Raw genomic sequence first — 13202 nt, 5'->3', positions numbered from 1 at the left:
AGTAGGTCCCATTTGTCTATTTTGGCTTTTGTTGCCAATGCTTTTGGTGTTTAATTCATGAAGTCCTTGTCTAATCCTATGTCCTGAATGGTTTTACCTAGGTTTTCTTCTAGGGTTTTTATGGTGTTAGGTCTTATGTTTAAGTCTTTAATCCATCTGGAGTTAATTTTAGTGTAAGGTGTCAGAAAGGGGTCCAGTTTCTGCTTTCTGCACACTGCTAGCCAGTTTTCCCAACACCATTTATTAAACAGAATCCTTTTTCCATTGCTTGTTTTTGTCAGATTTGTCAAAGATCAGATGGTTGTAGATGTGTGGTATTGCCTCCACGGCCTCTGTTCTGTTCCTTTGGTCTATATCTCTGTTTTGGTACCAGTACCATGCTGTTTTGATTACTGTAGCTTTGTAGTATATTTTGAAATCAGGTAGCATGATGCCTTCAACTTTGTTCTTTTTGCTCAGGATTGTCTTGGCTATGCAGGCTCTCTTTTGGTTCCATATGAAGTTTAGGGTGGTTTTTTCCTGTTCTGTGAAGAAGGTCATTGGTAGCTTGATGGGGATAGTATTGAATCTGTAAATTACTTTGGGCAGTATGGCCATTTTCACAATATTGATTCTTCTTAACCATGAGCATGGAATGTTTCTCCATTTGTTTGTGTCCTCTCTTATTTTCTTGAGCAGTGGTTTGTAGTTCTCCTTGAAGAGATTCTTTACATCCTTTGTTAGTTGTATTCCTAGGTATTTTATTCTCTTTGTAACAATTGTGAATGGTAGTTGGCTCATGATTTGGCTCTCTGTTAGTCTGTTGTTGGTGTATAGAAATGCTTGTGATTTCTGCACATTGATTTTGTATCCTGAGAGTTTGCTGAAGTTGCTTATCAGTTTAAGGAGATTTGGGGCTGAGATGATGGGGTCTTCTAAATATACAGTCATGTCATCTGCAAATAGAGACAATTTAACTTCCTCTTTTCCTAATTGAATACCCTTTATTTTTTTTTCTTGCCTAATTGCTCTGGCTAGAACTTCCAATACTATATTGAATAGAAGTGGTGAGAGAGGGCATCCTTGACTAGTGCCAGATTTCAAAAGGAATGCTCCCAGTTTTTGCCCATTCAGTATGATGTTGGCTGTAGGTTTGTCATAAATAGCTTTTATTATTTTGAGATATGTTCCTTTGATAACTAGTTTAATGAGAGTTTTTAGCATAAAGTGCTGTTGAATTTTGTGGAAGGCCTTCTCTGCATCTATTGAGGTAATCATGTGGTTTTTGTCTTTGGTTCTGTTCATGTGGTGGATTATGTTTATAGACTTGCCTATGTTGAACCAGCCTTGCATCCCTGGAATGAAGCCTACTTGATCGTGATGGATAAGCCTTTTGATGTGCTGTCACAGTCGGTTTGCCAGTATTTTATTGAAGATTTTTGCATCTAATGTTCATCATGGATATTGGCCTGAAGTTTTCTTTTTTTGTTGAGTCTCTGCCGGGCTTTGGTATCAGGATGATGTTGGTCTCAGAAAATGATTGGGGAAGGATTCCCTCTTTTTGTATTTTTTGGAATAGTTTCAGAAGGAATGGTACTAGTTCCTCTTTGTACATCTGGTAGAATTCAGTTTTGAACCCCTGTGGACCTGGACTTTTTTTGGTTGATAGGCTGTTAATTGCTGCCTCAATTTCAGCCCTTGTTACTTGTCTATTCAAGGTTTCAATTTCAACTTCTTCCTGGTTTAGGCTAGGGAGGGTACAATTGTTCAGGAATTTATCCATTTCTTCCAGGTTTACTGGTTTATGTACATAGAATTGTTTGTAGTAATCTCTGATTTTAGTTTGTATTTCTGTGGAATCAGTGGTAATATACCCTTTATCATTTTTTATTGCATCTATTTTATTTTTCTCCCTTTTCTGGCTAGCAGTCTGTCTATTTTGTTGATCTTTTCAAAAAACCATCTCCTGGATTTATTGATTTTTTAAAGGGTTTTTCGTGTCTCTATCTCCTTCAGTTCTGCTCTGATCTTAGTTATTTCTTGTCTTCTGCTAGCTTTTGAGTTTTTTTGATCTTGCTCCTCTAGCTCTTTCCATTTCGATGATAGGGTGTCAATTTTAGATCTTTCCTCACTTCTGATGTGAGCATTTATTGCTATAAATTTCCCTCTAGACACTGCTTTAAATGTGTCCCAGAGATTCTGGTACATTGTGTCTTCATTCTTGTTGGTTTGAAAGAACATATTTATTTCTGCCTTCATTTCATTGTTTATCCAGTAGACATTCAGGAGCCAGTTGTTCGGTTTCCATGAAGCTGTGTGGTTCTGAGTTAGCTTCTTAATTCTGAGTTCTAATTTGATTGCTCTGTGGTCTAAGAGACTGTTTGTTATTATTTCCATTCTTATGAATTTGCTGAGGAGTGATTTACTTCCAATTATGTGGTCAATTTTAGAGTAGGTGCAATGCAGTGCTGAGAAGAATTTATATTCTGTGGACTTGGGGTGGAGAGTTCTGTAAATATCTGTTAGGTCCACTTGGTCCAGGTCTGAGTTCAAGTCCTGGATATCCTTGTTAATTTTCTTTCTGGTTGGTCTGTCTAATATTGACAGGGGAGAGTTAAAGTCTCCCACTATTATTGTGTGGGAGTCTAAGTCTCTTTGTAGGTCGTTAAGAACTTGTTTTATGTACCTGGGTGCTCCTGTATTGTGTGTGTATATATTTAGGATAGTTAGCTCTTCTTGTTGCATTGATCCTTTTACCATTATGTAATGCCCTTCTTTGTCTCTTTCAATCTTTGTTGGTTTAAAGTCCATTTTAACAGAGACTAGGATTGCAACTCCTGCTTTTTTTTTTTTGCTCTCTGTTTGCTTGATAAATCATCCTCCATCCCTTTATTTTGAGCCTATGTGTGTCCTTCCATGTGAGATGGGTTTCCTGTATACAGCACACCGATGGGTCTTGACTTTTTATCCAGTTTGCCAGTCTGTGTCTTTTGATTGGGGCATTTAGCCCATTTACATTTAAGGATAATATTGTTATGTGTGAATTTGATCCTGCCATTTTGATGCTAGCTGGGTGTTTTACCTGTTAGTTGACACATTTTTTTCATTGTGTTGATGGTCTTTACCATTTGGTACATTTTTGGAGTGGCTGGTACTGGTTGTTTCTTTCCTTGCTTAGTGCTTCTTTCAGGAGCTCTTGTAAGGCAGGCCTGGTGGTGATGAAATCTCTCAGCAATTGCTTGTCCATAAGGATTTTCTTTCTCCTTCAATTATGAAGCTTAGTTTGGCTGGATATGAATTTCTAGGTTGAAAGTTCTTTTCTTTAAGGATGCTGACTATTGGCCCCCAGTCTCTTCTGGCTTGTAGGGTTTCTGTGGAGATATATGCTGTTAGTTTGATGGGCTTCCCTTTGTGGGTAACCTGACTTTTTTCTCTGGCTGCCCTTAGCATTTTTTTCTTCATTTCAACCCTGGTGAATCTGACAATTATGTGCCTTGGGGTTGCTCTTCTTGAGGAATATCTCTGTGGTGTTCTTTGTATTTCCTGGACTTGAATATTGGTCCGCCTTCCTAGGTTGGGGAAGTTCTTCTGGATAATATCCTGAAGGATGTTTTCCAGCTTGAATTCATTCTCTCTGTCACATTCAGGTACACCTATCAAACGTAGATTAGGTCTTTTCACATAATCCCATATTTCTTGGAGGCTTTGTTCGTTTCTTCTCACTCTTTTTTCTCTATTTTTGCCTTCTCTTTTTATTTCATTGAGTTGATCTTCAATCTCTGATATCCTTTCTTTTGCTTGGTTGATTTGGCTATTGAAACTTGTGTATGCTTCACAAAGTTCTTGTGCTGTGTTTTTCAGCTCCATCAAGTCAGTTATGTTTTTATCTAAGTTGTTTATTCTAGTTAGCATCTCATCTAACCTTTTTTCTACATTCTTAGATTTTTTGCATTGGGTTAGCACATGTTCTTTTAGCTCTGAGAGTTTGCTGTTACCTACCTTCTGAAGCCTGTTTCTGTCAGTTCCTAAGTTCATTCTCCATCAATCTTTGATCTCTAGCTGATGAGAAATGGTGATCCTTTGCAGGAGGAGAGGTGTTCTGGTTTTTGGTGTTTTCATCCTTTCTGCACTGGTTTCTTCCCATCTTAGTGGCTTTATCTACCTGTGGTCTTTGTAGTTGGTGACTTTCAGATGGGGTCTCTGAGTGGATGTCCTTTTTGTTATTGATGATGTTATTTCTTTCTGTTTCTTAGTTTTCCTTCTAACAGTCAGTCCCCTCTGCTGCAGGACTGCTGGAGGTTCAGTCCAGACTCTCTTGCCTGGGCATCACCCACAGGGGTTGCAGAACTGTAAGGGTTGCTGCCAGTTTCTTCTTCTGTTATCTTCATCCCAGAATGGTACCTGCCAGATGTTGGCCTGAGCTCTCCTTTATGAGGTGTCTCTTTGGGTATATGGGGGTCAGGGAGCTGCTTGAGGAGACAGTGTGTCTGTTATAGGAGCTCAAGTGCTGTGCTGGGAGTTCTGGTGTTCTGTGCAGAGATGCTGGACAGGTACTTTTAAGTCTGCTGAAGTAGAACTCATAATGGCCTCTTTTCCCAGTTGCTTTGTCCTAGGAAGGTTGGCTTTATTTGTAAGTTCTTGTCATGCTGCTGCCTTTTTTCATAGAGGCCCTGCCCGGCACAGAGTAGTCTAGTCACTGTCTGCCAGAGAGGTGTTGCTGAGCTGCTGCAGGCTCTACCCAGCTTCTGTGTGAACTGCCCTGGTAGTGGTGATCACCCTTCCCCCGACTGAGCTGGGCCGTCCTGGGTCCAGCTGTGCTTGCTGCGAAACTCTCAATCCAGAGCGTTTCAGATTGCTTGTTTTGTGGGGGTGGTGCCCACCAAGCCAGATCACCTGGCTCCCTGTCTCTGCCCCCTCCCTTTAGTTGAATGGGTGGCTTGTCTCCCAGGTGTTCCAGGCACCAGTTGAAACAGCCACCAGATTTGTATGAGTTTCTGTGCGCCAAGCCAGCACTGGCTGAAACCGCTTTGCTGAAAACTCGTGGTGCTTTTTGGTCCGGGAATCTCCTGGTCTGTGGGCAGTGAAAATTTGTCTGGAAATGTGGTGGGCACTTACCCTCTGCATTGTTCTTGCTGGGAGCTGCACTCCAGAGCTGTTGCTATTTGGCCATCTTGGAACCTCCCCACCATCAGATCACTCTTGAAGAGAACTGGTTTCTGATTCTTGACCCAGGACAGCCATATTTCTTGCCTTTTGTTCCCAAAGTGTTACAGACTAAGGCTATGTGGTCCCAACCAACTTTTTCATTAGTTTTTGTGGATAACCGTGCTCTGTCTACATGCTCTCACTTCCCTGGTCCCAGCTGATTAGATTTAGGTGGTTCAGGAGGGCTACACAAGGACTTTGTCTAACAGGGTTGGTGGTGGTTGAACCTGCTCATATCTCCCTGAAGAGGCCTGAGTTCAAGAGATAAAGTAAGTTGGCTCTCAGGTTGTATGACTTAAAAAAGTAGAGAAAGAAGTCAGGAGGAAGCCCAAGCTGTGCGTAAGCAGAAAGTATGAGTAAGAGAACTTATGAAATGGGGAAAAGATATTTAGCATAGACAGAGTAAAAGTGAAGTAGATGGTTGGAAGTGCAGGAGCCACGGGGCCATGAAAGAAATGGATTCTTGTTAATGGCAGCCCATTATAAGGGAGCACCAGCTCCTCCCCAGGGAGTACCCACTCTCCATCCCATGCATGCAAAGCTCGCCCACGAAGGAGGCCACATCCTCTGCTGTCCTGTGTGCCATTAGGGCCCCCAGCCAGGTCAAATTCTCTACTCCTTTCCATGTTTGATGTAAGATTTCCTGGAAGTGTCTTTGAGAGGCTTTCTATAGCTTGCAAGCAATCAGAGACTTAGACTAATAAAGCCACCATAATACATACATCGGCACAAATTGTAGGGTTATTATTTACTTATACATTTTTCCGACAGTGTCTTGCTCTGTTGCCCAAGCTGGAGTGCAGTGATGCAATTATGGCTCACTAAGGCCTCGATCCACCAGGCTCAAGCAATCCTCTCACCTCAGCTCCTGAGTAGCTGGGACTACAAGCACACACCACTGTGCCTAGTTAATTTTAGTTTTTGTAGAGATGGGGTCTCACTGTGTTGCCAGGGCCAGTCTTGAACTCCTGGGCTCAAGTGATCCTCCTACCACAGCATCTCAAACTGCTGGGGTTACAGGCATTTGTCACTTCCTGGCCTCATAGTTTTCACGCTTGACAGATTAAATAAAAAGATAACATTTTGACAAGGAACAAATTTTATGAGTGAGCAGAAGAGTTAAACAATGTCTCCCTCCCCCAAACCAGACCACTAAACAGCAAATGTGATTGAAATGCCAATTACATTATTACGTTAAAATGTCACGGGGTTGTTTTAAAGTTTACTGTGTTGCTTTATGATATGTTATCATTTATATACCCTGTCAAAAATAACTTCAGTAGTTAGAAGTTGTTTCCCTGGGCCCTTGGAAGGGCATCAATAATATCAAATGCATTTCACTTTTAGTAGTACATATGTACAAAGAAAGGATTTGAGGGTTTAGACAATGTTCTCATTGATCTTTGAATGTTTGGCAAAGAAGGGGATAGCTGAGACCACCTTAGAGAGTGTCATAGGCTCTAATGGTAAAAGCCGAGTTGTTTTAGCAGAGCTTTATTAAGAAGTACGTAATTCTTTCAGGCTTACTCAGTGACGGGTCTTGGTGAAAGCAGAAGAAACAGGAGTTGTAATGTATTCATTCGATGTAATTATTCAGCGTCTACTTGATTCAGAGCATGGAGCACAGGCACTTTCTTCATAAAGCTTTCATGCTGATAGGGAAAGACTGATATCAAACAACTAATTATATACTTACACAATTAATTACTTAATTACAGTTTAAGAGACGTCATGAAAGGGAAGCCTAGTGTGCCCCGAGTCCTTGTAGCTGGGACCCATGAGCTGGGGACTAGCGGGGAGGGCCTGGAAGACTTCTTTGAGGAATGGCTATTTGAGCCCTAAGAGCTGTTCAAGTTCGGGTAAGCATGAGACACCTGGGAAAATTAGTCGCCAGCTGTTAGTGACAGAAATACTCCAGTCTTTGCCCAAATTTTAATTTCAGTAGCAATGCTAGGTTTTGTATTTTTAATTCCATTAAATTCTTTGTGGACAAAAGTCAGCACATGCATATGCACAAATTTATGTGTTGGCACACCCTTCTATTCTAATTATGACTTATTTCACTTTAATAAGATTCAGCAGGTTGCAAAGAGTTAATTATATAAACAAAGCATTACAGATGTGGAATACTTCACTGCCTTTTTTGGATAATTGGTTATTACACAGACTTTCCTGTGTACCCTTACTTCCTCCCTGAGTATTTTGGGACAGCGTGTGCTTACTGGAGTTTATTATGGTACAGTCTGCAGCAGAACTATTGATTACAAATACTGTGCTCTCCTGTTTTAGAGTTTACAGATTCAGGGTTTGCCATTCCCATCTAATATGTGATATGAATTAAATATGCTACAGTACCTGGGCAATGCACAGAAAAATAACTTGCAATGCAAGAAAGTTGTCTGTAATTATTTAGAATCCATCCTCCTTGCTATGAGGTAAATCATTGCTTTGTTTATAGAATTCTAGCAAGAATTTTGAACACCTGCTCCCTTTAAAAATCTAACTGTATGCTTGCATACTTTATCTTGGGCCATTTAAATGAGGAATTGGGAATATTTGGACATGTTTGATTCCCATAATCAATGCCTAACAAAATGCTTGTTGTGGGAACACTCATTGATATTTACAAACATTTCCTGGTTACCTGTACTTCCTTCTTTCAAAAGAAATTTTTTGACTTCCAAACAGTGCTACATAAAATGATTTCTGGACCTCTATGTCTTATTTGGTTATGTTGATTTTTGTAAAAATTTTAAAAAGGGTGGCTCTTATGGTCTAACTATAGTGTCATACTTACATTGTAACTCAGGATTTGTTTGCAAATCATTTCCCACTGTTCATGTTCATCTCAGTAGGAATGGGAGGAACGGAGCCTGAAAATCTTGCAGGATAAACTTGTTTTGTGCATTTCACCTGCCAAGGCTCCCTCCTTCCAGGAGTATCTGGGCCACAGCTCTAGCATTTCAATGTGGCTCTTGCCTGCAATCGTCCTCTAGCTGGAAAAACAAGAAACAGGCCCAGGTTTTTTTTCCATCTTCTGTGATTTATGCCCTAGAAAGATGTGGAGGTTGGGTAGGAATGGTCCCTGGGGATGATTTATTTTCAAAACTGTCAAAGAAAAGATATTTATGATATGAGAACTATAATTATATAGTGCAGCCTCTTAGGGTCATTCAAAAGTTTCATGTTTAAAAAACACTAAAACACTTTCAGAGCTTCAAACATGGCTTCTGGTCTTGATATAAGTTACTTGTCATTAAGACACTTTAATAGTAGTTTCATAATATATATAACCTTTAAAAATTTGACAGTCAATTTAATTATATTCATGCACAGATCAAGGAGCTGGATTATGATCCACTGGGAAGGATGGGGCTTAGCAGCAAGTGAGAAGTCCTAGTGCTGAAGGTGACCCTGACAGGTAAGTGATTATCTGTGGGACAGGATCATTTTTGGGGGAGAAGAGAAGGAAGAAAACATGTGCAGCCAAGGCAGACCTGAAATTCCCAATGTCTCACTTTGGTGAAAAATTCGAAGTTTTCGCTTCAAGAGGAAATCTGTCTTTCAAAATTATTTCAGGACCAGGAAATTGTTATTCATCACTTATTATTTTTGAGAAGGAGTCTTGCTCTGTCACCGAGATGGAGTGTAGTTGTGTGATCTTGGCTCACTGCTACCTCTGCCTTCCAGGTTCAAGCGAGTCTCCTGCCTCAGCCTCCTGAGTGGCTAGGACTACAGATGCATGCCACCACGTCCAGCTAATTTTTGCATTTTTGGTAGAGACAGGGTTTCACCATGCTAGCCAGAATGGTCTTGATCTCTTGACCTCGTGATCCACCTGCCTCGGCCTCCCAAAGTGCTGGTGTGACCCACTGCACCTGGCTTCATTATTTAATATTAAGAATAATTGTCTCCGGATCAGGAAGTAGAATCTCTGCACATCGTCCTTATTTGCCTTTTCATGCCTTTGCAGTTTAGTGATGTCTCCAAAATAATGCTGCCCTGTTTTGTAGCTTAGCCTTTCTTGATTTACAAAGTATTGTGAAAATGCTGTAACTTCATGCAAGTGTACAAGTTGGGATACGTTTCTTGATTTTAGGATTCTAGGATGCCACAGCCATTTGTCAATTTTTTTTTAAGTCTGAGAAACTTATGTAAATGGGAGAGGGTGCAATGGGGACTTTGCCTACAAGTGTTTAAGGTTGCTAAATGGGAGAAAATAGAACGGAAAACCCAGAGAGGAACTGAGTGCAAACGAGGATGGAAATGTATTTTTTTCTAAAGGCTAAAAGTACGAGATCCAGGTAGCAGCAGTATTGGTTATGTCAGAGGCCTCTCTCCTTGGCTTGAAAATCACTGTCTTCTCCCTGTGTCTTCACATGTCCTTCTCTCTGTACCTGTGTCCTAATTTCCTATGAGGACATCAGTCATAATGGACTAGGATCCACCCTTGCAACCTCATTTTACCTTAATCATCTCTTTAAAGACCTCTCTCCAAATATAGTCATATCTGAAGGCTGGGGCCTAGGGCTTCAGTATATGAACTTTTAGGGGGTGCATGGTTTATCCCATAACAATATCAACCAAAATAATGGACAGAGAATCTCTTTAAAAGAAAAAGATGTTTACTGGGCAATAGAGTACTGTAATGGGAATCCACATGCTATAGTAAACTCTATGCATATTTGGGAAAGGAAGAAAGACAAAGGTTTTTCAAGGCAGAAATGAGGAGGATTACATAGTTGTTTTGAAAGAATGATCCTTGGCTACTTAGACCAAAAACAAGGGTGTCGCCAGCCCGAGGTTGACAGTTGCTAGACACATGTTCTTGCAGAAGTACATTTTGTGTGAGGTTGCAATGGCCTTTGTGCAAGGTTGTGTTTTTGTAGAGTCTTTTTCATTATCAGGCATTCAAACATGAGATCCCTCTCTTCGTATCCTTCCCCAGCTCTATTTGTCAGGGTTTCCTTCACATCAGTGATTTCAGGTTGATTCTGACAACTTTCACAACAGGAATGAAAAAGTCAGTCTGGGCACAGTGGCTCCCGGCACTTTGGGAGGCTGAGGCAGGCCAGGAGTTTGAGAGTAGCCCAGGCAACATGGAGAAACCTCATCTTTACTAAAAATACAAAAAAAAAAAAAAATTAGCTGGGCATAGTGGCATATAACTGTAATCCCAGCTACTCAGGAGGCTGAGACACAAGAATGGCCAAGAACAGGAGACAGAGGTTGCAGTGAGCTGAGATTGCTCCACTGCACTCCAGCCTGGGAAACAGTGCAAGACTTCGTCTCCAAAATTAATCAATCAATCATCAATAAATTAGACCTTGTGGGTGGCCAGACACAACCAGGCTACCTTAGAACGGATTGAGTGAAGGGAGCATTAGGAATGGTGGGATTATGTGAGTGCCCAAGGAAGGCATTTGAAAGATGAAGAAACAGAACCAGAAAGGTGAGGCAGTTGGCCCAACGTCACAGAGTGAGTTAATTACAGAGCTAGAACCAGAGCTTGGACTTAGGGTTTTGACTCTGAAGTCTTTCCTGTTGCCCTGCCCTGTCTCAGGAAGCTCAGCTGCAGAGCTAGACTGTGCCCTTGAGTCTATTCTCTGACCCCAACCCTTGGCAGTGATCTTGAGCCACACAATCCACTATTGCATGCCCCGTATCACCATTGTTATGTTACAGTCTCCAGAAGGACCATCTTCCACACATCCCATCCGCAGACATCTCTCCCCTTTCTGTGGAGTTGGAGTCAATGTTGCAGGGTCCGTTTTGCTTTGTGCCCGCTCTGGAGGGAGCCCACCAGCAGCATGTGCATGAATGCAATGAGAAACAGCACCTCCTTACTCTACATCTTCCACCTTCAAGGCACCCTCAGAAACTCCCTTTCCACTCCCATGCTGTCTGGTTTTGGTCACAGGATGTCACAGCTCAGCTTATATTTTGTGCATTTTACCTTATTTTTATGTCTTTGCAGTAAGTTCTTCCAGGGACTCCACCTCTCAGGAGATGAGGGACTGAGGCTGCACAATTGGTTCATCTTCTTGTGTCACTACTGGATCCTCTCTCTACCCAGTTATTGGGTGTAGCCACCAAATCAGTGCTGATTTGTGCAAAAGTACAGTTCTTACTTGCATCAAACCAATATGACTTGTTTTCAGTTTTTTATACTTACTCTTCCATAATTCAGCGAAGGGTGGTACAGAGCTGGAGCTATACAGTACTCAATAAGGAAACACACCAATTTGGTAAAGAAACGGAACATCGTTAAGCTTATCTTCATTGTTTAAGCTTCCTCTCACTTTAATAAGATAGTTTCCAGTATGCTGAGCTGCTAGCTGTCTGCAAATTCGTGGGTGGTGGCTTATTATCATAGAGGGATGTGGAAGAATACAACAAACAGGCCTTGGTTTGCCAAGTTACAGTGTGAAGAATGAGACCATCCTTATCCTTTGGCTTCTGGGAAGGTGTTATCTAACTCTGATAACTGGGTTTCTTCTGTTACATGAGGATAAGCTTTCTGTTTTATATGTGGTGTTGTATATTGTTTGTAAAGAACTTAGCACAGTACTGAGCTGGTAAGAGATGCTTAATAAATGGCAACAGAGACCACAAGGGGCCCTTTGTGAGGGATGCCCTTGGCAATTATGAAGGAACTTGCTTCCATTTTATCTCCTGTGGGATCATTGAGTGGCAAGTAGTGAAGGATTAGTACAAATGCATATACTCATTAAGAATGGATTAAATATTAATTAGGTATTAATTAAGTATAATGAGAGGATACAAAATCATTTTAAGACATTGGGTATTTGGATAAGGAGAGAACCTGGAGGACAGAGTAAATTATATTACCTCTTCAATATTTAGATGTTTATGCCAGTAAGTTCCATTGGTAGAGAGAGCTGGTATCTTTCTAGACATCATTCTTTGTAAATAATCATTTAGGATATTACTTTCAGAAGTGGAAGAGTAGTGGTGTATGGTGACCTTTAAAAATGCATAGCTAATTGAATCACTGGTAAACATTAATAAATTTAATTGTATGAAAGTGACACAAGAGGGCAGCTGTGTACTGTTTCTGAATACCTTTTGCTACAGTATATTATGCTAAAACCAAATATGTGAATGATCAGAACGATCGGAAATTGTTTTTAATGAGTTGCCTATTCTATAGAGGTAATATAATAATTTAGTTTGAAAGCAGTTAATTCTCCTTTATAGCGCTCAAATCCTTATTGACAGTGGTTGACAAGCAATGATACATTGAACATCCTAACGATTAGCCATGGCGTCTGTATTTATACAGAATTTCCTATTGATGTCTTGACAATCATTTGACTGAACTGCAAGTGAGATGGGGGAGTGGATGGAAATATTTATAAATTGCTGAGTATTCTGGTCCCCATGGGAAGTGTATATGTTAGAATGAATGGTGTATCCTGTGCATTAGAGCTTAAGAGTCTTGCAGAGTTGGACAGGAATGTCTCAGCTTCTGTTTGCACACATATTCTAGAAACTGATTTACTTCTTGTCATTCTTTGAGATTCATGACAGGTAAATATCCTGTATGGTATCAGGGGTCTCCTGTCTGAGCTGCGGTGTGGGTTCTATGAGTAAATTGTGTCCTGGGGAGCAGATAGGAGCTGGGCACTAGGATAATATACTCTGAGCCAATGGGTTCAGAAGATGCGAGACTGTTCCAGGTCTGAATTATATTTAGTTTAAGGGTTTTGTGCAGCTGCATGAAGGTAGCAGGAGAAAGAGTCTGTCTCAGCATAGATCAGGAATAGAGCTGTTGAGGATCCCCCGGGCTTCAGCAAGAATGGAATTGACTTTGGAGGGGTATAAAACTTTATACAAATGGGCCTTTAGAAAACTTACCAAGCCTTCTTCAAAGTGAATGTGGATAGGTATTGTTACCTAATCATTTCAATAAATATTTATTAATTATCTGCACATGGCAAGGTCCACTTCATGATGGGTACAGATAAGCCATATAGGGTCTTCTGGTAGGAACT

General features: G+C 40.8%; 1 protein-coding gene across 6 annotated transcripts in view; it reads left to right on the top strand.

Moving 5' to 3' along the window:
- Nucleotides 1-13202, top strand: part of NEBL (nebulette) — a 695182-nt gene that overhangs the window by 370027 nt on the left and 311953 nt on the right. For all 6 annotated transcript variants that reach the window (XR_013519570.1, XR_013519569.1, XR_001913033.4 and 3 more), the window contains exon 24: nucleotides 8521-8605. The gene's annotated coding sequence lies outside the window, so the exon portion shown is untranslated. The remainder of the gene's footprint in view (nucleotides 1-8520; nucleotides 8606-13202) is intronic.

This window comes from Callithrix jacchus, chromosome 7 (genome assembly GCF_049354715.1).
Source record: "Callithrix jacchus isolate 240 chromosome 7, calJac240_pri, whole genome shotgun sequence".
Taxonomy (NCBI): domain Eukaryota; kingdom Metazoa; phylum Chordata; class Mammalia; order Primates; family Cebidae; genus Callithrix; species Callithrix jacchus.
This window is presented reverse-complemented; position numbering and strand designations above follow the sequence as displayed.